The 27,565-nt window shown below is 41.5% G+C and overlaps 1 pseudogene; it reads left to right on the forward strand.

The window, feature by feature from the left end:
- The first annotated feature begins 3,906 nt into the window (after nt 1-3,906).
- LOC123575476 (mannose-binding protein A-like) lies at nt 3,907-12,063 on the forward strand (annotated as a pseudogene).
- The last annotated feature ends 15,502 nt before the right edge of the window (nt 12,064-27,565 follow it).

The raw sequence follows: 27,565 nt of genomic DNA on the forward strand, positions 1-27,565 counted from the left end.
GTAGTCATTCAGGAGCAAGTTGTTCAGTTTTTCATGTAGTTGTGTGGTTTTGAGTGAGTTTATTAATCCTGAGTTCTAATTTGATTGCATTGTGGTCTGAGAGACAGTTTGTTGTGATTTCTGTTCTTTTACATCTGCTGAGGAGTGTTTTACTATCATTTATGTGATCAATTTTAGAATATGTATGATGTGGTGCTGAGAAGAATGTACATTCTATTGATTTGGGGTGTAGAGTTGTGTAGATGTCTATTAGGTCTGCTTGGTCCAGAGCTGAGTTCAAATCCTGGACATCCTTGTTAACCTTCTGTCTTGTTGATTTGTCTGATATTGACAGTGGGGTGTTTAAGTCTCCCATTATTAGTGTGTGGGAGTGTAAGTCTCTTTGTAGGTCTTTAAGGAATTGCTTTATAAATCTGTATGCTCCTGTATTTGGTGCATATATATTTAGTACAGTATATCTTCTTGGTGAATTGATTCCTTTACCATTATGTAGTGGCCTTCTTTGTCTCTTTTGATTGTTATTGGTTTAAAGTCTGTTTTATCAGAGACTAGGATTACAACCCCTGTTTTTTTGCTTTCCTTTCTATTTGCTTGGTAGATCTTCCTCCATCTTTTTATTTTGAGCCTATGTGTGTCTTTGCACATGAAATGGGTCTCCTGAATACAGCACACTGATGAGTTTTGACTCTTTATCCATTTTGCCAGTCTGTGTCTTTTAATTGGGGCATTTAGCACATTTACATTTAAGGTTAATATTGTTATGTTTGAATTTGATCCTGTCATTATGATGTTAGCTGGTTATTTTGCCCATTAATTGACGCAGTTTCTTCATAGCATCAATGGTCTTTACCATTTGGCATGTTTCTGCAGTGGCTGGTACCAGTTGTTCTTTTCCACGTTTAGTGCTTCCTTCAGAAGCTCTATAAGGCAGGCCTGGTGGTGACAAAATCTCTCAGTATTTGCTTGTCTGTAAAGGATTTTATTTCTCCTTCACTTATGAAGCTTAGTTTGGCTGCATATGAGATTCTGGGTTGAAAATTCTTTTCTTTAAGAATGTAGAATGTTGGCCCCTACTCTATTCTGGCTTGTAGGGTTTCTGCTGAGCGATCCGCTATTAGTCTGATGGGCTTCATTTTGTGGGTAACCCAACCTTTCTCTCTGGCTGCCCTTAACATTTTTTCCTTCATTTCAACCTTGGTGAATCTGACAATTATGTGTCTTGGGGTTGCTCTTCTCGAGGAGTATCTTTGTGGTGTTCTCTGTATTTCCTGAATTTGAATATTGGCCTGCCTTGTTAGGTTAGGGAAGTTCTCTCAGATAATATCCTGAAGAGTGTTTTCTAACTTGGCTCCATTCTTCTTGTCACTTTCCAGTACACTAACCAAACGTATATTTGGTCTTTTCACATAGTCCCACATTTCTTGGAGGCTTTGTTCATTTCTTTTCACTCTTTTTTTCTCTAATTTTGTCTTCTCATTTTATTTCATTAATTTGATCTTCAATCACTGATATCCTTTCTTTGACTTGATCAAATCGGCTATTGAAACTTGTGCATGTGTCAGAAGTTCTTGTGCCATGGTTTTCAGCTCCATCAGGTCATTTTAGGTCTTCTGTACACTATTTATTCTAGTTAGCCAGTTAGCCATTTATCTAACCTTTTTTCAATGTTTTTAGCTTCCTTGCAATGGGTTAGAACATGCTCCTTTAGGTCGGACAAATTTGTTATTACCAACCTTCTGAAGCCTACTTCTGTCAACTCATTAAATTCATTCTCCATCCAGTTTTGTTCCCTTGCTGGCGAGGAGCTGTGATCCTTTGAAGGAGAAGAGGCACTCTTTTTTTTGGAATTTTCAGCTTTTCTACTCTGGTTTCTCCCCATCTTTGTGGTTTTATCTATCTTTGATCTTTGATGTGACCTACAGATGGCGTTTTGGTGTGGATGTCCTTTTTGTTGATGTTGATGCTATTCCTTTCTGTTTGTTAGTTTTCCTTCTAACAGGCAGACCCCTCAGCTGCAGGTCTGTTGGAGTTTGCCGGAGGTTCACTCCAGACCCTGTTTGCCTGGGTATCACCAGAGGAGGCTACAGAACAGCAAGTATTGCTACCTGATCCTTCCTCTGGAAGCTTCATCTCAGAGGGGCACCCGCCTGTTTGAGGTGTCTGTTGGCCCCTACTGGGAGGTGTTTCCCAGCCAGGCTACATGGGGGTCAGGGACCCACTTGAGGAGGCAGTCTGTCTGTTCTTGGAGCTCAAACAGCATGCTGAGAAAACCACTGCTCTCTTCAGAGCTGTCAGACAGGGACATTTAGGTCTGCAGAAGCTGCCTGTTGCCTTTTGTTCTGCTATGCCCTGCCCCAAGAGGTGGAATCTATAGAGGCAGTAGGCCTTGATGAGCTGCAGTGGGCTCTGCCCAGTCTGTGTTTCCAGGCCTCTTTCTTTACACTGTGAGCTACTCAAGCCTCAGTAACGGCAGACACCCCTCCCCCAATCCAGCTGCAGCATTGCCGGTCCATCTCAGACTGCTGCACTAGCAGTGAGCAAGGCTCTGTGGGCATGGGACCTGCCAACCCAGGTATGGGAGGGTATCTCCTGGTCTGCCGATTGCTAAGACAGTGGGAATAGTGCAGTATTTGGTCAGGAGTGTACCGTTTCTCCAGATACAGTCTGTCACAGCTTCCCTTGGCTAGGAAAGGGAAACCCCCCAACCCCTTGTGCTTCATGGGTGAGGCGATGCCCTGTCCTGCTTCAGCTTGCCCTCTGTGGGCTGTACACATAGTCCAACCAGTCCTAGTGAAATGAACCCGTTACCTCAGTTGGAAATGCTGAAGTCACCTGTCTTCTGCATTGATCTTGCTGAGAGCTGCAGACTGGAGCTGTTCCTATTCGGCCATCTTCGATTCTGTTATATTTCATAAATACTGTTTGTATTTACAAGTGATGGAAATTTTTCCTGTTCCTATATGACATTTATATTTTAATGTCTCAATTCTTATCTTTATATAGGGGACAGAAACCTCTATAGCTTTTGAAGAGACACAATGAAAATGGACTCTTTGTGTATAATGTGAAGTTGGCCCTGATTATGTAACAGGAACACTTCCAATATGTCACCATTGAAAACGTTGCCGTTTTAAGTGTCTAGTAAATACTTTGTGTCAAGGTAAAAATGTTTCCTCTTTTTTTCTAGTTAGCTAAGATTGTTTTCATTATGAAAGTGTGCTGCACTTTATCAGATGAATTTTCAGCATTTTCTTTAGTCTGCTAACATCAAGGCAAGAGTGTCAAGCAAGTAGTACTGGCATCCAGAGGATGCCACTGAGCATAAGAGGCTCTAAGTTCTTCATTATTTAAGTTTGGAGAAATGCCCCAGGAACTCCACCATAGGCCCTGCAAGGAGTGGGCTGTTCAGCAGAAGTAGTTTAATAAGCCCCATTTCCTTGTCAGTAAAAGGAGGCCTGGAGAGAATTGAAGGTTGCTGACCCACCTTGGGTGACATTTGTGCTCTCACAGTGGAAATCATCCCTTCCTGTCCTCTACTTTTGGGGTATAGGAAGCGACTGTCTTAAGCCCCTCCTAATCTTTGTGAGTAGTGATGCTCAGGTTACCTCACCATCTCTGATTAAGTCATGTAAGGCAGGGATGGGTAATCATTTCCTCTTGTAAAATTCTGACATTTGGAACCAGCAGATGGACTGATTTTATGGAGCATGGGGAGAAGAAGAGGAAGGACAAAGCTGTGAGCAGGAGTGTTTTGGGGCAATGTGGATTGCAACACCGTGGATTGAGTTTCCTAGGGGGCTATGTGAATGCCAGTATCACAGAAGCTGCCTGGGGTTCACACCCTACTCATGAGCAAGTTGCTTCCTGAAACTCAGGGACCCCAGCAACAAGACATTATGGACTGAAATGTGTACTGGTGCAAAGGTGAGGGTAAGGGACATGCAGCTAGAGGCAATCATAGAGTCTCTTTCCGGAAGAACCAGCTGCTGAAAGGAACTGTCATTTGTAATTAGTCACACAACCAGTCAGTGTGGGCTGAGAGGCAGTAGTGTACCTGCTGACATGTGGTTCCTCCTGTGAGCAGGTATTGCCCACCATTGGCACCAACAGCATTCTCTCTACCCTCTGCACATGCAAAGAAATAAGACAGTAGGCCACTGCCCAACCTTTCACTTCAAGTAGCAACAGCTTCAAGCTGAGCTACCACTCTATGGCCTGAGTGGTGGAAATGACAAAACTGGAGGACAATGTCATTTGTTTGGACTGTGTTTGAAATCAACCCTAGAAAGTTTGCATTACAGGAGTCTGGGAAACAATGTATGAAGAATTTTCAGACCATGTATTAGTTTTGGGAACAGGCTTCAAGCTTCAAGATTGCATGGATCTGAATTAGGCTCTTAATAAAACCTGCTCTTTATTAAACTAGTGATTTGCATTGATTTACTTTTTGATGTTGAGCCATCCTTGCATTCCTTGGATATACCTACTCGGTCTGATGCTATATATGCTCATCACACATCCTATAGGGTAGGCACTATACTAGTTAAACTTATTAACCCTATTTTATAGGTGCTATTATTTTCCCCTATTTACAAATAAGAATGTCAAGGGATATAGATGTTACAGTGATTTTCCAAATATTATGCAGCTAGTTCATGGGCTAATGAATGTAGGAAGTCAGATTCCAGAGACTGCTATTAACCATGAATACAGGGCTGAACTCTAATAGTTATTTTTTAAACTATATTTTTGCCTCTCTGCTTATAAATTAGATTTTCTAAAAGTTTCCTTCTTTTGTTCAATCCTTATCCATTCTGAATTATATGTTCAGCTAATCATCTCAGCTAAGTAGTTTTTTAGATATAAACCATTTCTGTACGAGAGTAGTCTCTGAAGATTTTATACAACTCACCTTAAAACCATTTTGTTGATGGAGGGATGGTTGTTAATTTTTGACTTCCATTTCTGTATTTTATGATTAGTCATATATCAATTACTCTGATGTATCAGTCATTCTTGGGCCAACTTAAATAATTCTAAACTTTCTTATAATATTATATATTTTACCTAATTTTCCAATGTGTTGCTATAAAATTAACTGTACATAGTGTGATTTTATAATGTCAGGACCATCTGTCCTAGTATAATAATCCCTTTTCTTCCTGATTTGTTCATTGTTGTTTGTTTGCTTGTTTGTTTGAGATGGAGTCTCCCTTTGTAGTCCAGGCTGGAGTGCAGTGGCACGTACTCAGCTCACTGCAACCTCTGCCTCCCGGATTCAAGCGATTCACCTGCCTCAGCCTCCCAAGTAGCTGAGATTACAGGCATGCACCACCACGTCCAATTAATTTTTGTATTTTTAGTAGAGATGGGGTTTTACCATGTTTGTCAGGCTGGTCTTGAACTCCTGACCTCAGGTGATCCACCTGCCTCGGCCTCCCAAAGTGCTGGGATTACAGGTGTGAGCCACTGCTCCTGGGCTGGTTTGTTAATTCCTTATACCTTTTCTATCAATCATTGATATTGTATCAGTCAGCTAACACAACAGTAAATTTCCCTCTCAAGGGCTTACAACAGTAAACGGTTTATTTCCTGCTCTGGATCTTCCAGTTTGTTGAGCTTTGGCTGATTTCAGCTGAGTGGGCTTGGACTCAGCAGCAGTCGGCTGAACAGACTTTCAGGTGAGTTCATGACTGTTCCATATCACTTTCCAGGGATGCATACTTCCCATGATTGGGAAAGAAACACAAAGGCCATAGCAAACCTGTAAGCACTCGTTAAGCTGCTGCTCCCTTCGTCTCAGCTCAGGGTCACATGGCCACACCAAACAGCAAAGGGGCTGGAGTGTTTACTCCTCACACTCTAGTGGGAGCCTTTGTGAAGTCCTATGGCAAAGGGCCTGAGATATAATTTTACAACAAGGAGGAAACAACTCAAAACTACTACAGCCATATTTGCTAAGTTTATATCTCTGACAAAGAACCAGTATTTTATTTTATTAGCACTATAGTTATTTTTAATTCAAGTTTATTCATTTAATTATATAATTTTCATTTATTCCTTCATTATACCCTCTTTTGAAGTGCATATTAATTTATCTGTCATGTAGGGTCCACACTCCTTGGAGGACTATTTCTGAGGCTTGTCATTTCTATCAGCTCTCACTCTGCTTATCCCCTACTGTATTTGATAATTGTCCCATCATGAACTCAAATCTGCCTGGCCTCCACCTGAGACACCACTGAGGTGCCTGGGCTGTGGTATCTCCACTGCATTTAAGTCTCCACAGTGCGGGAGATCATGCCACGCTGAGACACTGGAAACACAATTTTTCATCTTGGCATAAATAGCAAAATTCAGTAATAGTCGTAAGAACAGCATAAATTCACTTCCGAGTCTATGAGAAGACAGACCTATGGGTACACATCCTTGGGGGAGAAACTCGTCCCCTCCAGAATCCAGGTTTTCTCAGGTTCCTTTGCTCCTAGGTATATTTACCTTCTGCTTACCCTCTCCCCACTCAAAACCACCCTTTCTCTAAGTCTGTAGCACAGTTAGGATCCTGACTCAATGCAAATCTGTCAGTTTCACATTCCCACCTTCCTGGGAGGTCTGCCTATTTGCTAAACGAATCAAAAGTCCTTTGTCCTCTGGGCCTATGGGCCCCTCAGCATTGTGTCAATGGCATCAGGAGACACAGCCTTGAGAGGGATCTTATTTACCATTGAAGCACCTCTTGATGCCTGGAAGGCCCCCTGAATGGGAACCAGAGGGCCGCTGGACAGGGCCTGATGACATGAGTACACAAGGATGAGGACCCTTGAGAAGCCAAAACTCCCATCACAAGGCAGAGTCACAGGGAAGTGACCCACCCCACTCACCACCTGGGAAAAACAAACCTCTCAAGCTGTTTGGTGACATGAAGTGTTTCAAAGAATGGGTGTGAGTTTGGAGGAAAGCAAGCATTAAAGCTCACATCCGGGATCTAGGCAGCTTGACTAGGCTCTGGTGACAAGAACTGGACACTTCTGGAAACTCAGGCCTGGACGAGAACTGATGATCTGGTGTCTGCTCGAGGTCTCTACCTCTCTCCTCTCCCTCACACCCAATCCTCCTGTGTGCCCAGCCCTGGTTTGCACCCTGGGGACAGAGATGTGAACTGAGAATAGAAAAGTGAGGTCACTGGTAAAGGGGGCACAGATGGTAGCTCCAGCCAGAGAGAAGAGGGCTGATTTGAGGACACGCTGCTGGAGGATTCATTTGTTCCATAAATGTTTATTGAGCATCGACTCTGTTTCCAGGCACTCTTCTTGGTGGAGAAACAACAGCTGGGGAACAAGACCCCTGTTCTCATGAGCTTCTCATTCTACAGGAGTGGGGTGGGTGATCAATCCATATGCAACCAAATAAACAAAACAGTCCCACGTGGAAGCTATAATTGGCAGAAAATTAGAACAGAGAATTACAACTGAGTGACTACTTAAAATTACAGGGTTAGCAAAGACCTTTCTCCTAGGATAATATTTAAGCTGAAAGCTGAGTGACAACAAATAAGCAGGCAGAGATGCAGGGAAATGTCCAGGCAGAGGGAGCAGCAGGTGCCAATGCCCACATTCAGCTGTGGATTGAAGTCATCTGCAAATACCCCTTCTCCTTGTGCCTGGCCTGGTGAGATGTCCAAACAAGACATTTGACAAAGGTTCTAAACGAGAAGAGATGAAGGATGTGACTCAGTGCTGGGGGTTTTTAGTCTCACCACCCTGGCCCTGCAATGAACAAAACACAAATGGAAGTAGTCAATTGTACGCATGCATGTGTGTGTGTTCGTGTGTGTGTGTGTGTGTGTGCATGTGTTTGTCTGGTGGAAGATCTATGCATGCTTTTTCTGGAAATAAATATTTGCAGAAAGCTACCCTGAGAACCTGTGACTCTGGAGGCTCAGAGGTGCTTAGCTGTGGAGACAAATGCCTGGGAGGGAGAAGTGCAGGATGGGGTGAGGGCACTAATGTAAAGGGCTGCCTAGCACTGTGCTGGACACCCAATGGCATCCCAGGCAGAGATGGGTGAGATGGACCCAATGGGGAAAAGGGACATCCAGGTCCGACCTGTGTCTTTCTGAATCTCCACCTCCAGCAGGCATCTCTTCCACATGAGGGTGCGAGCACAGACTTGGGGAGGCTCCCATTTCATCAGGACCCATGCTACACTCAGAACAATCCCTGTAAAATGCCATTGTCTCCAAAACAAAGCTGCTTGCTGACTCTCTGGGATCCCATATTTCCACACAGGAATTAGGGATGTGTGGTTGTCCCTACAGAGGGGTGTCCCGTCTGGTTAGGGAGCTGGCCTTGGTGCAGGCCCTCCTCTGGGATGCAGGAGTCGGGGGTCTTTTTTCTTTGGGTCACCATTAGCTCGCTGGCTATTCCAGGGGTGAACATGAATGGAGTATTGAGATTTTTGGGAAAAAAATGAGTGACAGCCACTGGGTCACTTTGTCAAGGGTTCAGAGGTTTGCAGGGCCTTCCTGGGAAGTTGGGGCTCCCAGGAAACACAGGGGCTCCTGGAATTCCAGGACCAAGGGGACAAAAAGAGATCGTTGGGACAATTCAGGTAAGGGGCGTACCTCAGCAGGGTGGCCTGAGGGTCCCAGGTCCTGGGGAGCTGGAGGGCCGCTGGAAGGTACCCTTCTCTTGCTTTTCCTGTTGCCTCATGGGAAGATGCTCAATTCTGCCTCCTGGCCCAGCACTGCCAGCCCTCTCAGCTTTACTTGGGGCCTGAGGGGACTCCCATAGGTGCCCAGATGCAGACGTTCAAGCCATGTAGGGCCATTCCCTTGTCAGGCCCCTTAGCAGATGGGCCCTGGCTTTTCTTCAGTGGAAACAGTCCAGTGTGCACCTCCGGGGTGCCAGGGAGGAAATAGGCCCTTTAGGGGTTGGGTTTATGTCCATTGTCACAAGAGTGGCATGAAAACGTTCTGCCTCTTAGTACTCCTGGGTGACGGGGAACATCACAGCAACTTAGTTCAGAGAAAAATAGAGCAAACTCAGTAAGAACAAAAGAACAATGACAACCTACTTATTCATATTTGCCTACCAGCCTGTCAAAACAATAAACGTATTAAACAGTGTATCTGGAATGAGAAATGAAAATGAATGACGAAGAAAAGTTTTCAGGCCAGACGCAGTGGCTCACACCTGTAATCCCAACACTTTGGGAGGCCGAGGCGGGTAGATCATGAGGTCAGGAGATTGAGACCACCCTGGCTAACATGGTGAAACCCCGTCTCTACTGAAAATACAAAAAATTAGGCCAGGCGTGGTGGCTCACGCCTGTAATCCCAGCACTCTGGGAGGCCAAGGCGGGCGGATCACGAGGTCAGAAGATTGAGACCATCCTGACTAACATGGTGAAACCCCGTCTCTACTAAAAATACAAAAAATTAGCTGGGCGTAGTGGCGGGCGCCTATAGTCCCAGCTACTTGGGAGGCTGAGGCAGGAGAATGGCGTGAACCCGAGAGGCGGAGGTTGCATTGAGGCGAGATTGAGCCACTGCACTCCAGCCTGGGTGACAGAGCAGGACTCTGCCTCAAAAAAAAAAAAAAGAGAAAAAAGAAAATTTTTCAGAAAGAAGAGTAATGAGTTGAGTATTTGCTTATGAATTCTTACAATATGACAATATGCAAGCTGTATGTGGAGACAGGAGTCCAGGCCTGAAGTTCTGGGTTGTGAAGGGATGCAGAGGTATAGCTGGGAAGCAGGAATGTAGTCATTTTCCCCCTTTTATTTCTTTTGCTTTCTTATTTTTCTGGAATAAGCGTTCTTCTTAGTAAGCCACTTTGTTTTTTTCAAAATGCTCCACTCTCCAACTTAAGGTCTTCTCCATAAATACCTTCTCCCTGTTGCTTTGCAGTTGCTGAGGCTAAGCTGGCCAACTTAGAGAGACAGCTACAGAGCCTGAGATCAGAACTGGACCACATGAGGAAGCGTGAGCTTTCTCTCTGCCCATAAGGTGTTCTTGGCTCTCACTCTTTTCTTCAGTGCACTCTAGGTTTGGAGGAGGTGGGAGGGGAACTAACTCATGAACACTTGTCCTACACCAGGGCCTGTGCTGGGTGGCATTTTCCCATAAGATGGTTTCATTCAATCCTCTCAGCAACCTCAGTTGTGGTTGTTGAACTTGCTTTATTGACAGGTGAGGAAACCGAGGTGCAGGAAGTGTTGGTGACTCATTTCAGGTCACACAGCTGGCAAGTGGCAGGGGAGGGTTTGGATGGAGGTCTGTCCTCTCCAAAGTCTGTGCTCCTTCCTTGTTATCTACTGTGCTCTGATGTCTGTCCCTGCCTCTTCCTTATCCTGGTGCCCAAGCCTGCAGTGGGGCCCAAGACTGTCTCCCTATGTGCACCTGTGCTGGGGCAGGTTTTAGCAGATGCTTTTTCAAGGTGGGATATCCCAGGGGAGTCTGGGCTGTCTGCAGGGGTCTGGACGCCCCTTCCTAGGCTCTACAGCTGAGGTCTGCTTCCTGACCAGGCTCTGGACTGAGCTACTGGACATAGGGTGATTTTTTCAGAGGTCTGACTTCCCAGAGAACTCAGACTACTTGCCTACTGTCCTGGGCTAGGCTCCAAATCCAGCCAACCTCACTCACCCTTTGTGATCTTCCTATCTTCCTTCCTTCCTTCCTTCCTTCCTTCCTTCCTTCCTTCCTTCCTTCCTTCCTTCCTTCCTTCCTTCCTTCCCTCCTTCCTTCTTTCCCTCCCTCCCTCCCTCCCTCCCTCCCTCCCTCCTTCCTTCCTTCCTTCCTTCCTTCCTTCCTTCCTTCCTTCCTTCCTTCCTTCCTTCCTTCCTTTTCTTTCTTTCTTCCTTTCTTTCCGTTCGTTTGTTCGTTCGTTCGTTCGTGTTTTTTTTTGAGACGGAGTCTCTTTCTGTCGCCCAGGCTGGAGTGCAGTGGCCGGATCTCAGTTCACTGCGAGCTCCGCCTCCCGGGTTTACGCCATTCTCTTGCCTCAGCCTCCCGAGTAGCTGGGACTACAGGCGCCAGCCACCTCGCCCGGCTAGTTTTTTTGCATTTTTTAGTAGAGACGGGGTTTCACCAAGTTAGCCAGGTTGGTCTCAATCTCCTGACCTCGTGATCCGCCCATCTCGGCCTCCCAAAGTGCTGAGATTACAGGCTTGAGCCGCCGCGCTCGGCCCTCTTTCTCTCTTTCTCTCTTTCTCTCTTTCTCTCTTTCTCTCTTTCTCTCTTTCCCTCTCCCTCTCCCTCTCCCTCCTTCCTTCCTGGAAAATGTCTGGGAAGAAGCTCTTTGTGACCAACGGTGAGGGGATGCCTTTCTCCAAAGTGAAGAATCTATGTGCTGGGCTCCAGGTCACAGTGGCTGCCCACAAGAATGCCGAGGAGAATAAGGCCATCCAGGACGTGACCAAAGACAGTGCTTTTCTGGGCATCACAGATGAGGCCACCAAAGGCCAGTTCATGTACGTGATGGGCGGGAGACTGACCTACAGCAATTGGAAGAAGGATGAGTCACACGACCATGGCTCAGGGGAGGACTGTGTGATTCTCCTGAAGGACAGGCTCTGGAATGACATCTCGTGCATTTCCTGCTTCCTGGCCATCTGTGAGTTTCCCACCTGAAGAGGCACGTTCCTCAGCCTCCTCCTTGGCTCCCAGCTGAAATCTCTGCTGTCCCTCCAAATTAATATGTTGAAATCCTAACTCTCAAGGTGACAGTATTAGGAGATGGGGATTTGGGGAGGTAATTAGGCCGTGAGAGCAGAGGTTAATGATTGGGATTAGTGTCCTTAGTGCCCCAGAAGAGACTTCAGAGTTCTAGTTAGCCCCCTTACACCCTATGAGGACAGCCAGAAGGTGCCACCTATGAACCAGAGCAGACCCTCACAAGACATCACATCTGTTGGTGTTTTGCTCTTGGACTTTCCAGCCTCCAGATCTGTAAGAAATACATATCTGTTGTTCATAAGCCCTTTAGTTTGCAGTATTTTGCTGTAGCAGCCTGAGAGGATTAAGACAGCACCAAGAACCAAAACCACACAATATTATAAAATACTAACAATGCAATGGCTGCACATAAGATCTATTCAAAGTTTTTATACTGTGTTATACTCCACAAATTAAAACTGATTTTTTGCCCATTTTCTAATTAGATTGTTTGTTTGTTTTTTGACTGTTAAGTTTTGAGGGTTCATTATACATACTAGATACGAGTCCTTCATTGGATATGTGATCTGTAAATATTTTCTTTCAGTCTGTAGCTTGTCTCTTCATACTCTTAACAGGGTCTTTCACTGAGCAAAATTTTCCATTTTGGTGAAGTCCAGTTTATCAATCTTCTTTTAATATATTGTGTTTTGGTATCAAGTATATGGACTTTTTGCCTAGTCCAAGATTACAAACATTTCTTCTGTTTTTTCTAAAATTTTATAGTTTTACATTTTAATTCAAGTCTATCATCCATTTTGAGTTAATTTTTGTATAAGATGTGAACCTTGGATTGACGTCCCCCTCTGTCCTTGTCTTCCTCCCTCTGTTTCTCCCTCTATCCCTCCTTCACCTATTTCTTTCTCTCTTTCTTTCTTCCCTCCTTCCTTCCTTCCTTCCTTCCTTCCTCTCTCTCTTTCTTTCTTTCTTTCTTTTCTTTTTTTCTTCTTTCTTTCTTTCTTTCTTTCTTTCTTTCTTTCTTTCTTTCTTTCTTTCTTTCTTTCTTTTCCTTTTTTTTTGGCAGAGTCTCACTCTGTTGCCCACACCCAGGTTGGAGTGCAGTGATGCAGTCTTAGCTCATTGCAACCTCTGCCTCCTGGGTTGAAGTCATTCTCATGCCTCAGCCTCCCAAGTAGCTGGGATTACAGGCACGCACCACCATGCCCGGCTAATTTTTGTATTTTGTAGTATAGACAGGGTTTTCTTGGCCAGGCTAGCCTCAAACTTCTGGCCTCAAGTGATTTACCCACCTCGGCTTTCCAAAGTGCTAACATTACAGGCACTAGCCACCACACCGGGCCTCCTTCCTTCCTTCCTCCCTTCCTCCTTCCCTCCCTCACTCCCTTCCTTCCTTCCCTCCCTCCCTCCCTCCCTTCCTTCCTTTCTTTTTATTCCTATGGATGTCCAATCACTTTAGTACCATTTGTTGAAAAGGTTGTCTTCCCTCCATTGTGTTGCTTTTGCTGTTTTGTTAAAAATGTTGGACATATTTTTGTGGGTCTGTTTCTGGGTTCTCCATTCTGTCATAGTGATATAAGTGTCCATCTTGCAGCCAATATCACACAGTCTTTTTTTTTCCCATCTCTCTAATAAAAGATTACTGGAACCGTCTCTCAGTAAGGTGGAGAACTTGATTTCAGGGAAACTGGTGTTCTATTCAGAGTACAAGGAAATATGTTACAGTTCTTAGCACCCTTCCTTTGTTTAATCTATACTCCTCAATCTTTGTCCAGCGTACCTTCACACAGGGGATATGGAGGTTGAGGAGAGTTTGTTTTTTTCACTGAACATGGGACAGTTTTTGGTCTTTTTGTATTCTTTTGTATAATTTTGATACATTTTTGTGGTTGTATGATATCTGTAATGTATTTTTATTTGGTTTTTAACATTATTTTAATTGACAAAAATTGTATGTATTTATCTTGTACGACATGTTGTTTTAAAATATATCTACATTGTGGAATGGCTAAACAGAGTTAACTGCTACAGGTATTACCCACATACCCATCAGTCTTTTCTGGTGAGCATACTTACAATCTAGTCTCTTAGCAATTTTCAGGAATACAATACATTCTTATTCTTGTAGTCACCACGTTGTACAATACAACACACTCTGGATTGCTGTAGCTCTATAATAAATCTTAAAATTGGGTGGATTAATTCTCCTTACTTTATTAATCATTTTGAAGATTGCTTTAGTTATTGTAGTTCTCTTGCCTTTCCATATACTTTTTAGAATAATCTTGTCAATACCTACAATCATGTTTGGATTTTGATAGCAATTGTATTGAACTTGTATAACAACTTGAGGAAATTAACATATTTACTGTGTTTGTTTACAATCCATGAATACATTATGTCTCTCCATTTATTTCAATCTTTGATTTCCTGCATCAGCACTTTCTAGTTTTCAGCATACATGCCCCTGTTTTGTTGTTACGCCTAGATACTTCATTTTTTTAAAATTATTTTTTATTATTATACTTTAAGTTCTAGGGTACATGTGCATAACGTGCAGGTTTGTTACATATGTATACTTGTGCCATGTTGGTGTGCTGCACCCATCAACTCGTCAGCACCCATCAACTCATCATTTATATCAGGTATAACTCCCAATGCAATCCCTCCCCCCTACCCCCTCCCCATGATAGGCCCCGGTTTGTGATGTTCCCCTTCCCGAGTCCAAGTGATCTCATTGTTCAGTTCCCACCTATGAGTGAGAACATGCGGTGTTTGGTTTTCTGTTCTTGTGATAGTTTGCTAAGAATGATGGTTTCCAGCTGCATCCATGTCCCTACAAAGGAAACAAACTCATCCTTTTTTATGGCTGCATAGTATTCCATGGTGTATATGTGCCACATTTTCTTAATCCAGTCTGTCACTGATGGACATTTGGGTTGATTCCAAGTCTTTGCTATTGTGAATAGTGCCGCAATAAACATACATGTGCATGTGTCTTTATAGCAGCATGATTTATAATCCTTTGGGTATATACCCAGTAATGGGATGGCTGGGTCATATGGTACATCTAGTTCTAGATCCTTGAGGAATCGCCATACTGTTTTCCATAATGGTTGAACTAGTTTACAATCCCACCAACAGTGTAAAAGTGTTCCTATTTCTCCACATCCTCTCCAGCACCTGTTGTTTCCTGACTTTTTAATGATCGCCATTCTAACTGGTGTGAGATGGTATCTCATTGTGGTTTTGATTTGCATTTCTCTGATGGCCAGTGATGATGAGCATTTTTTCATGTGTCTGTTGGCTGTATGAATGTCTTCTTTTGAGAAATGTCTGTTCATATCCTTTGCCCACTTTTTGATGGGGTTGTTTGTCTTTTTCTTGTAAATTTGTTTGAGATCTTTGTAGGTTCTGGATATTAGCCCTTTGTCAGATGAGTAGATTGCAAAAATTTTCTCCCATTCTGTAGGTTGCCTGTTCACTCTGATGGTAGTTTCTTTTGCTGTGCAGAAGCTCTTTAGTTTAATGAGATCCCATTTGTCAATTTTGGCTTTTGCTGCCATTGCTTTTGGTGTTTAGATACTTCATTTTTAAAGTGATTGTAAATGGTATCTTATTTTTATTTTGTTGTTCATGTGTTCATTACTACTAAATAGAAATACAAGTCATATTATTTTATTTGTTATTTATTTATTTATTTTTAAAAGACTTTACTTTTTAAAACAAGTACAGGTTCATGACAAAATTAAGTGAGAAGTGCAGAGATTTCCCATATATCCTCTGCCCTACATGTGCATAACCTCCCTCATTGTGAACATCCCCCACCAGATTAGTACATTTGGTACAACTGATGAACTTGCATGAACACATCATTATCACTCAGCTTCCATAGTTTACATTAGTGTTCACTCTTGGTGTTGTACATTTCTATGTGTTTGACCATCGTATAATGACCAGTGTCCACCATTATAGTATCACATGGAAGAGTTTCACTGCACTAAAAATCTTCTGTGCTCTGCCTCTTCCCCGCTCACTCTCCTGTAATGCCTGGCAATCACAGATCTTTTTTATTATCTTCACAGTTTTGCCTTTTCCTGACTGTCACAGTTGGAATCATACAGTGTGTAGTCTGTTCAGATTGGCTTCCTTCACTTGATAATAGGCATTTAAGTTTTCCTCCATTTATTTTTATGGCTGGATAGCTGATATCTCCTTAGCACTGAATAACCTCCTCTTGTCTGGATGTACTATGGTTTATTTATCCATTACCTACTGAAGGACATCTTGGTTGCTTCCAAGTTTTGGGAAGTATGAATAAAGCTGCTATAAAAATTTGTGTGCAGGTTTTTAGGTGGGCATAAGCTTTCAGCTCCTTTGGATAAATACCAAGGAGTGTGATTGCTGGATCATATGTCAGGAATGTGTTTAGTTTTATGAGAAACTACCAAATCATGTTCCAAAGTGGCTGTGCCACATTACATTCCCATGATCAATGAATGAGTTTCTGTCGCTCTACATCCTTGGCAGCATTTGGTATTGTCAATGTTCCAAATTTTGGCAATTCTAATAAGTATGTAGGGGTATCTCATTATTTCAGTTTGCGTTTTCTTGATGACATATGATATGGAGCATCTTTTCATATGCTTACATACCATCTGTATATCGTCTTTGGTAAGTTGTCTGTCAAGGACTTTGGTCCATATTTTAATCAAGTCATGTTCTTATTGTTGAGTTGTAAGAGTTATTTGTATACAACATTTCTTTGTCAGATATGTAGTTTGCAAATATATTTTCTCCAAGTCTCGGTTTTGTTTTCTCATTCTCTTGAAATATATTTTGCAAAGCAGACATGTTTTCATTGTAATAAAGTCCAGCTTATCTATTCTTTCTTTCACAGATCATGCCTCAGGGTTGTTTCTTAAAAGTGACTGCCAAATCCAAGGTCATTTAGATCTTCTCTGTTATCTTCTAGGAGTTTTCCAGTTTTGTGTTTTACATTTAGGTCTATGATTCATTTTGAGTTCATTTTTGTGAAAGGTGTAAGTTCTGTGTCTAGACTGACTCTTTCTTTTTGGCATGTAGATGTGCAGTTGTTGTAGCAATATTTGTTGAAAAGACTATTGTTCTTTCTTCTGTTGCCTTTGCTTCTTTCTCAAAGGTCAGTTTACTATATTAATGCAGTTCTATTTCTAGGCTCTTTATCCTATTCTATTGATCTTTTTGTCACCAATACGCTATCTCGATTACTGTACCTGTGTAGCAAGTGTTGAAGTCAGGTAGTGTCAGTCCTCCAACTTTACTCTTCTTCAATATTGTGTTGGCTATTCTGTGTCTTTTGCCTCTCCACATACACTTTAGAATCAGCTTATCGACACCTAAAAAATAATTTTCTGTAATTTAACTTGAAATTTTATTAAATCTATAAGTCAATCTGGAAATAATCGGCATCTTAACAATATTAAGTCTTTCTATCTTTGAACACGGAATAGCTCTCCATTTATTGAGTTCTTCTTTGATTCCTTTTATCAGAGTTTTGTGGTTTTCCTTATGTAGGTCTTATACATATTTTGTTAGATGTATGCCTTAGTATTTTATTTTGGGGGTAGTAATGTAAATGGTATTGTGTTTTTATTTATTTTATTTATTTATTTATTTATTTATTTATTTATTTATTTATTTTTGAGACGGAGTCTCGCTCTGTCACCCAGGCTGGAGTGCTGTGGCCGGATCTCAGCTCACTGCAAGCTCTGCCTCCCGGATTCCCACCATTCTCCTGCCTCAGCCTCCCGAGTAGCCGGGACTACAGGCGCCCGCCACCTCGCCTGGCTAGTTCTTTTTTGGTATTTTTTAGTAGAGACGGGGTTTCACCGTGTTAGCCAGGATGGTCTCGATCTCCTGACCTCGTGATCCACCCGTCTCGGCCTCCCAAAGTGCTGGGATTACAGGCTTGAGCCACCGCGCCCGGCCTGGTATTATGTTTTTAATTTTAAATTTTACTTGTTCATTGCTGGCATATAGAAAAGTGATTGATTTTTTTGCATTAAATTTGTATCCTGTAACCCTGCCATAACTGTTCAGTAATTCTAGTTTTTTCTTGGTTGTCTTAGATTTTTTTACACAACTCGTTATGTTATGTGTGAACAAAGACATTGTTTTTTCTTCCATCCCAATGTATATACCTCTTATTTCCATTTTTTTGTCTTATTGCATTAGCTAAGACTTTCAGTAACATGTTGAAAGCTACTTGTAAGTAGGGACAAACTTGCCTTTTTCATAATCTTAGTGGTAAAACTTTGGGTTTCTCACTATTAACTATTAGCTGAAGGTTTTTTAATAGACTTTTTTATTAGTAGTAAACCCTATTCATAGTTTACTGAGATATTTGGGTTTTGTCAAATACTTGCTCTGTATCTACTGATATGATCATGTGATTTTCCGTCTTTCACATGTTGATGTGATGGGTTGCATTAATTGATTTTCCAATTTTGAAACAGCCTTACAGGCCTGAGACCAATATTAATGGAAGGCGGCTATATCAGTGGGAAACACTGAGCCTTCTGACCTCAAGCCTCTCTTGTTGCTTTCATCCTGTCTGGCCCCTGGAGGCTGTGTGCTACTGGATAAACAAGTATGCCACTCTGATGCTCTTTCCCTTATATAGAATTCTTAAGATTTACTCACTGTCTTTTGTTTTCATCAAAAGTAAAAGATTTGAACAAAAGTTTGATTATGATATATCTAGGTGTGGATTTCTTTGAGTTTATCCTACTTGAAATTTGTTGAGTTTCTTGGATGTATAGATTAATGACTGATTACAGTTTAAAATATGGACAAGGGTTGGTGAGAGTATACAGCAACTGGAAATGTCAAATACTGCTGATAGAAGTAGAAATTGTTGGAGTTTGAAAAATGGTTTGACAGAATATACTTTATTTTATTTTTTCTTTTTTTTAAATTATACTTTAAGTTCTAGAGTACACGTGCACAACATGCAGGTTTGTTACATATGTATACATGTGCCGTGTTGGTTTGCTGCACCGATTAACTCATCATTTACATTAGGTATTTCTCCTAATGCTATCCCTCCCCCATCAACCCACCCTACGACAGGCCCTAGTGTGTGATGTTCCCCGCCCTGTGTCCATGTGTTCTCATTGTTCAGTTCCCACCTATGAGTGAGAACATGCGGTGTTCGGTTTTCTGTCCTTGCAATAGTTTGCTCAGAATGATGGTTTCCAGCTTCATCCATGTCACTACAAAGGACATGAACTCATCCTTATTTATGGCTGCATAGTATTCCATGGTGTATATGTGCCACATTTTCTTAATGTAGTCTATCATTGGTGGACATTTGGGTTGGTTCCAAGTCTTCGCTATTGTGAATAGCGCCGCAATAAACATACGTGTGCACAAGTCTTTATAGTAGCATGATTTATAATCTTTTGGGTATACACCCAGTAATGGGATTGCTGGGTCAAATGGTATTTCTAGTTCTAGATCCCTGAGGAATCGCCACACTGTCTTCCACAATGGTTGAACTAGTTTACACTCCCACCAACAGTGTAAAAACATTCCTATTTCTCCACATCCTCTCCAGTACCTATTGTTTCCTGACTTTTTAATGATCGCCATTCTAACTGGTGTGAGATGGTATCTCATTGTGGTTTGACTTGCATTTCTCTGATGACCAGTGATAATGAGCATTTTTTCATATGTCTGTTGGCTGCATAAATGTCTTCTTTTGAAAAGTGTCTGTTCGTATCCTTTGCCCACTTTTTGATGGGGTTGTTTCATTTTTTTTTTCTTGTAAACTTGTTTAAGTTCTTTGTTGATTCTGGATACTAGCCCTTTGTCAGATGGGTAGATTGCAAAAATTTTCTCCCATTCTGTAGGTTGCCTGTTCGCTCTGATGATAGTTTCTTTTGCCATGCAGAAGCTTTTTAGTTTAATTAGATTCCATTTGTCTATTTTGGTTTTTGTTGCCATTGCTTTTGGTGTTTTAGTCATGAAGTCTTTGTCCATGCCTATGTCCTGAATGGTTTGCCTAGGATTTCTTCTAGGGTTGTTATAGTGTTAAATCTTACATTAAGTCTTTAATCCATCTTGAGTTAATTTTTGTATATGGTGTAAGGAAGGGATCCAGTTTCAGCTTTCTACATATGGCTAGCCAGTTTTCCCAGCACCATGTATTAAATAGGGAATCCTTTCTCCATTGCTTGTTTTTGTCAGGTTTGTCAAAGATCAGATGGTTGTAGATGTGTGGTGTTATTTCTGAGGTTGTTGTTCTGCTCCACTGGTCTATATCCCTGTTTTGGTACCAGTACCATGCTGTTTTGGTTACTGTAGCCTTCTTGTGTAGTTTGAAGTCAGGTAGCCTGATGCCTCCAGCTTTGTTCTTTTTGCTTAGGATTGTCTTGGCAATGTGGGCTCTTTTTTGATTCCATATGAACTTAAAGTAGTTTTCTCCAATTCTGTGAAGAAGGTCATTGGTAACTTGATGGGGATGGCATTGAATCTATAAATTACCTTGGGTAGTATGGACATTTTCACAATATAAATTCTTCCTATCCATGAGCATGGAATATTCTTCCATTTGTTTGTGTCCTCTTTTATTTCATTGAGTAGTGGTTTGTAGTTCTCCTTGAAGAGGTCCTTTACATCCCTTGTAAGTTGGATTCCTAGGTATTTTATTCTCTTTGTAGTAATTGTGAATGGGAATTCACTCATGATTTGGCTCTCTGTTTGTCTGTTATTGATGTCTAAGAATGGTTATGATTTTTGCACATCGATTTTGTATCCCGAGACTTTGCTGAAGTTGCTTAGCAGCTTAAGGAGATTTTGGGCTGAGACGATGGGGTTTTCTAAATATACAATCATGTCATGTGCAAACAGGGACGATTTGACTTCCTCTTTTCCTAATTGAATACCCTTTATTTCTTTCTCTTGCCTGATTGCCCTGGCCAGAACTTCCAACACTATGTTGAATAGGAGTGGTGAGAGAGGGCATCCCTGTCTTGTGCCAGTTTTCAAAGGGAATGCTTCCAGTTTTTGCCCATTCAGTATGATATTGGCTGTGGGTTTGTCATAAACAGCTCTTATTATTTTGAGACACATTCCATCAATACCTAGTTTATTGAGAGTTTTTAACTTGAAGGCTGTTGAATTTTGTCAATGGCCTTTTCTGCATCTATTGAGACAATCATGTGGTTTTTGTCATTAGTTCTGTTTATGTGATGGATTATGTTTATTGATTTGTGTATGTTAAGCCAGTCTTGTATCCCAGGGATGAAGTCGATTTGATCATGATGGATAAGCTTTTTTATGTGCTGCTGGATTTGGTTTGCCAGTATTTTATTGAGGATTTTCACATTGATGTTCATCACAGATATTGGTCTAAAATTCTCTTTTTTTGTTGTGTCTCTGCCAGGCTTTGGTATCAGGATGATGCTGGCCTCATAAAATGAGTTAGGGAGGATTCCCTCTTTTTCTATTGATTGGATAGTTTCAGAAGGAACGGTACCAGCTCCTCTTTGTACCTCTGGTAGAATTCGGCTGTGAATCTGTCTGGTCTTGGACTTTTTTTGGTTGGTAGGCTATTAATTATTGCCTCAATTTCAGAACTTGTTACTGGTCTATTCAGGGATTCAACTTCTTCCTGGTTTAGTCTTGGAAAGGGTGTGTGTGTCCAGGAATTTATCCATTTCTTCTAGATTTTCTAGCTTATTTGCGTAGAGGTGTTTATAGTGTTTTCTGATGGTAGTTTGTATTTCTGTGGGATCGGTGGTGATATCTCCTTTATCATTTTTTTATTGCATCTATTTGATTCTTCTCTCTTTTCTTCTTTATTAGTCTTGCTAGCAGTCTATCTATTTTGTTGATCTTTTCAAAAAACAGCTCCTGGATTCATTGATTTTTTGAAGGGTTTTTGTGTCTCTATCTCCTTCAGTTCTACTCTGATCTTAGCTATTTCTTGCCTTCTGCTAGCTTTTGAATTTGTTTGCTTTTGCTTCTCCAGTTCTTTTAATTGTGATGTTAGGGTGTCAATTTTAGATCTTTTCTGCTTTCTCTTGTGGGCATTTAGTGCTATAAATTTCCCTCCACACACTGCTTTAAATGTGTCCCAGAGATTCTGGTTCATTGTGTCTTTGTTCTCATTGGTTTCAAAGAATATCTTTATTTCTGCCCTCATTTCGTTATTTACCCAGTAGTCATTCAGGAGCAGGTTGTTCAGTTTCCATGTAGTTGTGTGGTTTTGAGTGAGTTTATTAATCCTGAGTTCTAATTTGATTGCATTGTGGTCTGAGAGACAGTTTGTTGTGATTTCTGTTCTTTTACATTTGCTGAGGAGTGCTTTACTTCCAACTATGTGATCAATTTTGGAATAAGTGTGATGTGGTGCTGAGAACAATGTATACGCTGTTGATTTGGGGTGGAGAGTTCTGTAGATGTCTATTAGGTCTACTTGGTGTGGAGCTGAGTTCAAGTCCTGGATATCCTTGTGAACCTTCTGTCTCATTGATCTGTCTAACGTTGACAGTGGAGTGTTAAAGGCTCCCATTATCATTTTTGGAAGTCTAAGTCTCTTTTTAGGTCTTTCAGCGCTTCCTTTATGAATCTGGGTGCTCCTTTATTGGGTGCATATATATTTAGGATAGTTAGCTCTTCTTGTTGAATTGATCCCTTTACCATTATGTAATGGCCTTCTTTGTCTCTTTTGATCTTTGTTGGTTTAAAGTCTGTTTTATCAGAGACTAGGTTTGCAACCCTTGCTTTTTTTTTTTTTTTGCTTTCCATTGGCTTGGTAGATCTTCCTCCATCCCTTTGTTTTGAGTCTATGTGCATCTCTGCACATGAGATGGGTCTCCTGAATACAGCACACAGATGGGTCTTGACTCTTTATCCAAATTGACAGTCTGTGTCTTTTAATTGGGGCAGTTAGCCTATTTACATTTAAGATTAATATTGTTATTTGTGAATTTGATCCTGTCATTATGATATTAGCTGGCTATTTTGCCTGTTAGTTGATGCAGTTTCTTCCTAGCATCGATGGTCTTTACAATTTGGCATGTTTTTGCAGTGGCTGGTACTGGTTGTTCCTTTCCATTTTTAGTGCTTCCTTCAGGAGCTCTTGTAAGGCAGCCTGGTGGTGACAAAATCTCTCAGCATTTACTTGTCTGTAAAGGATTTTATTTCTCCTTCACTTATTAAGTTTGGCTGGATATGAAATTCTGGGTTGGAAATTCTTTTCTTTAAGAATGTTGAATATTGGCCCCCACCCTCTTCTGGCTTGTAGGGTTTCTGCTGAGCAATCCACTGTTAGTCTGATGGGTTTCCCTTTATGGTAAACCGACCTTTCTCTCTGGCTGCCCTTAACATTTTTTCCTTCATTTCAACCTTGGTGAATCCGACAATTATGTGTCTTGGGGTTGCTCTTCTCAAGGAGTATCTTTGTGGTGTTCTCTGTATTTCCTGAATTTGACTGTTGGCCTGCCTTGTTAGGTTAGGGAAGTTCTCACGGATAATATCCTGAAGAGTGTTTTCTAACTTGGTTCCATTCTCCTTGTCACTTTCTGGTATACTAATCAAATGTATATTTGGTCTTTTCACATAGTCCCATATTTCTTGGAGGCTTTGTTCGTTTCTTTTCACTCTTTTTTCTCTAATCTTGTCTTCTCACTTCATTTCATTAATTTGATCTTCAATCACTGATACCCGTTCTTCCACTTGATCAAATCGACTACTGAAGCTTGTGCTTGAGTCACGTAGTTCTCGTGCCATGGTTTTCAGCTCCATCAGGTCATTTAAGGTCTTCTCTATACTGTTTATTCTAGTTAGCCATTCGTCTACTCTTTTTTCAAGATTTTAGCTTCCTTGTGATGGGTTCGAACATCCTCCTTTAGCTCAGAGAAATTTGCTATTACCGACTTTCTGAAGCCTACTTCTGTCAACTCATTAAAGTCATTCTTTGTCATGCTTTGTTCCATTGCTGGCGAGGAGCTGAGATCCTTTGGAGGAGAAGGGGTGCTCTGATTTTTAGAATTTTCAGCTTTTCTGCTCTGGTTTCTCCCCATCTTTGTGGTTTTATCTACCTTTGGTCTTTGATGATGGTGACCTACAGATGGCGTTTTGGTGTGGATGTCCTTTTTGTTGATGTTGATGCTGTTCCTTTCTGTTTGTTAGTTTTCCTTCTAACAGTCAGGTCCCTCAGCTGCAGGTCTGTTGGAATTTGCTGGAGGTCCACTCCAGACCCTGTTTGCCTGGGTTTCACCAGTGGAGGCTGCAGAACAGCAAATATTGCAGAACAGCAAATATTGCTGCCTGATCTTTCCTCTGGAAGCTTCATCTCAGAGGGGCACCCGGCTGTATGAGGTGTTGGTTGGCCCCTACTTGGAGGTGTCTCCAAGTTAGGCTACATGGTGTTCATGGACCCACTTGAGGAAGAGGTCTGTCCATTCTCAGAGCTCAAATAGCATGCTGGGAGAACCACTGCTCTCTTCAGAGCTGTCAGGCAGGGACGTTTAAGTTTGCAGAAGTTTCTGCCGCCTGTTGTTCAGCTGTGTCCTGCACCCAGACAGAGGCAGGTGGTCCTCCTTGAACTGCGGTGGGCTCCACCCAGTTCAAGCTTCCTGGCTGCTTTCTTTACCTACTCAAGCCTCGGCAATGGCAGACACCCTCCTGCAGCCAGGCCTGCCTCCTCGCAGTTCAATCTGGGACTAGCAGTGAGCAAGGCTCCATGGGCGTGGGACCCGCTGAGCCAGGCATGGGATATAATCTCCTGGTGTGTCATTTGCTAAGACCATTGGAAAAGCACAGTGTTTAGGAGGCAGTTTCTCCATTTTCCCAGTACAGTCTGTCACAGCTTCCCTTGGCTAAGAAAGGGAAATCCCCCAACCCCTTGCACTTCCCGGGTGAGGCAACGCCCCGCTCTGCTTTGGCTCGCCCTCCATGGACTGCACTCACTTTCCAACCAGTCCCAATGAGATGAACCAGGTACTCAGTTGGAAATGCAGAAATCACCCATCTTCTGTGTCAGTTACGCTGGGAGCTGCAGACTGGAGCTGTTCCTATTCAGCCATTTTGGAACCCCATCCAGAATATACTTTAATACTTTAATATTTTAACATATGAAAACCTCATAACCTGACAGATTTATGTACAAGAATGTTCACACCAGCATTACACATACTAAGTTGAAACTGGAAATAATCACTGTCTGTCAACACGACAGTAAGGAATCAGTTGTCATATATTCAATCAGTAGAAGATTGGTCAGCAATGAACACACTATTGCTATGTGCAACAACATAGATCAATCTCACACATACAATGGCAATCCAAAGTAGCCAGACCCCAAAATTCCCTAGTGTATGAGTATGTCCTTTATATAAATTTCAAGAACAGGGAAACTAATCAATGGCAACAGTGGTTAGAATAATGAGTTCCTATAGGGAGGAGAGAGGGCATAGAAACTGACCACACAAGACCACACTACTCTGTGGTGCTGGCAAAGTTTTCTTTTTGACTGGTTGGTAGTTTTATCGGTTTTAATTTGTGATGACTCACTGTGATGTAAACTTCTCTCTTATCCTTTTTGTTTATTATGGTGCACAAGTTTTTCCAAAAAGTTAAAAAGATAGTGAAGAATACATTACCAAAATTAAAAACAAGTAACCCCCAAGAAAAGAGTATAGTTATAATTAGGTCTATATGTGTTCATCTGAAAAGATGCCTGAGGGATGTAAGGGAAATTACCAATTGCAGAATTTGAATAGATGTCTGGATGTCTGAGGTATGTAACACTAGTTGTAGAAAAGTGTCTGCAGTATGATCTTATTTGTGCAAAGTAAGAGAGAGAGAGAATTTCTGAGCCTATTTCTTTGGAGCCAAACCCAAAATTAGTCGAAAGAAACTTTAAAAATCAGGGCAGAAATAAACAAAAAACAGACTAGAGACCAATAAAATAAAAAGTTGGTGAGGTTTTGGTTTGTTTGTTTGTTTGTTTTTGTGTTTTTCTAGGGAAAGCATCTTGCTCTGTCACCCAGGACGGAGTGCAGTGCCTCTGTCGTGGCTCACTGTAGCCTCCAGCTCGTGAGCTCCAGAGATCCTCATTCTTCTGAGCATGCTGGGAATACAGGCATGCGCCACCACACCCAGTTAAGGTATTTTTTTCTTTCCTTTTTAAAAGATGTAGTATATTTTTGTTGCCCAGGATGGTCTCAAACTCCTGGCCTCAAGTGATCCTCCTGCCTTGGCCTCAGTGCTAGGATTACAGGCATGAGCCATTATACCTGGCTGAAACATTGGTATTATGAACAAAACAAAATTGACAAACCATTAGCTAGACTAACTAAAAAAATAAGAGAGAAGACTGAGATAAGTAAAAATGAGAAACAAAAAAAGGAGACTTACAATTGATGCCACAAAAATACAAACAATCATTAAACATTATTATTAACAACTTATGTCAACAAATGGGAAAATCTAGGGGAAATGGATGAATTCCTGGACACATGCAACCTACCAAGACTGAACCAGGAAGAAATAGAAAGCCTGAACATACCGATCACTAGTAACAATATTGAATCAATAATAAAAAGTCCACCATCAAAGAAAAGTCCATGATTGGATGCCTTCACTGCTAAATTCTGCCAAAGTTTTAAAGAACGAAAAAGACCAATTCTTTTCAAGCTATTCCAAAAAATTGAAGAGGGGGAAATTCTTCCAATCGCATTTTATGGGGCCAGCATTATCCTGATATCCTGACAGCAAAACCAGACATAAACACAACAACAACAAGAACAGTACAGGCTAACATCTCTGATGAACAGAGAAACAAAAATCCTCAACAAAATACTAGCAAACAGAATCCAGCAGCACATCCAAAATATAATCACCATGATCAAATGGGATTCATCTCAGGGATGCGAGGATGGTTCAACATATATAAATCAATAAGTGTGATACATTACATCAATGGAACGAAGAAGAAAACATATGATCATCTCAATAGATGCAAAAAAAAATTTGACAAAATTTAACATCCCTTCATCATAAAAATGCTCAACAAATTAGGTGTACAAATCAAGTACCTCAACACAGTAAAGGTCATATACAAAAAATCCACAGCCACCATCATATTGAATGGAGAAAATTAGAAAGCTTTTCCGCTAATAATTTGAGCATGACAAGGATGCCCAGTTTCACCAGTCTTTTTTTTTTTTTTTTTTGAGATGGAGTCTCTCTCTGTATCCCAGGCATGATGTGTTTCTCTGGGGTTTGGAAGACTCAAAATGCTCAGGGTAGAGAGGTGAGAGAGCTGTGTTGATGAAAATTAAAATATGTCATTTCTAGGTAATAGAAAGATTTACTGTGTTATTCTTTTAAAGAATGCAGTGACATTTATTAGATGTGCCAATGTAATATAGATATGTGTGTAAATATACAGCACACAATATATGTGTGTGTGTATATATATATATAAAATACATACACACATATTTGCTTAGTTTGCTGGCTGCATCAAGGAAGAGAAGTGTCAACTTCCATTCCCTTAATGTGGCCGAGCTGCCCCTTAGATTCTGACAGTAGAAGTGATTTTGAAATATATCCATAATTAGTAAATCAATTTATGCATCTCTTTGTCTCCAGGTACAGGTAGAATAAGCACATCCCTCCGACTCTGGGAAGGTTCTGGCAGAGGACTGAGCTGGAAAGAGGATTTCTGGGTAATTTTGGCAATCCACACAATGCCTGTCAGCCTCAGTTGACTGAGGCATGGAATGGGGATTTACTCTCTGTATGCCTTATAGAGTGCTGCGATGACTCAAAATGACGGGAAAGCTCCAGCAGCGACAGGCAGCTTCTTCCCAATGCTAGCACGCAGTGCAG

Source organism: Macaca fascicularis, chromosome 9 (assembly GCF_037993035.2).
Source record: "Macaca fascicularis isolate 582-1 chromosome 9, T2T-MFA8v1.1".
NCBI classification, from domain to species: domain Eukaryota; kingdom Metazoa; phylum Chordata; class Mammalia; order Primates; family Cercopithecidae; genus Macaca; species Macaca fascicularis.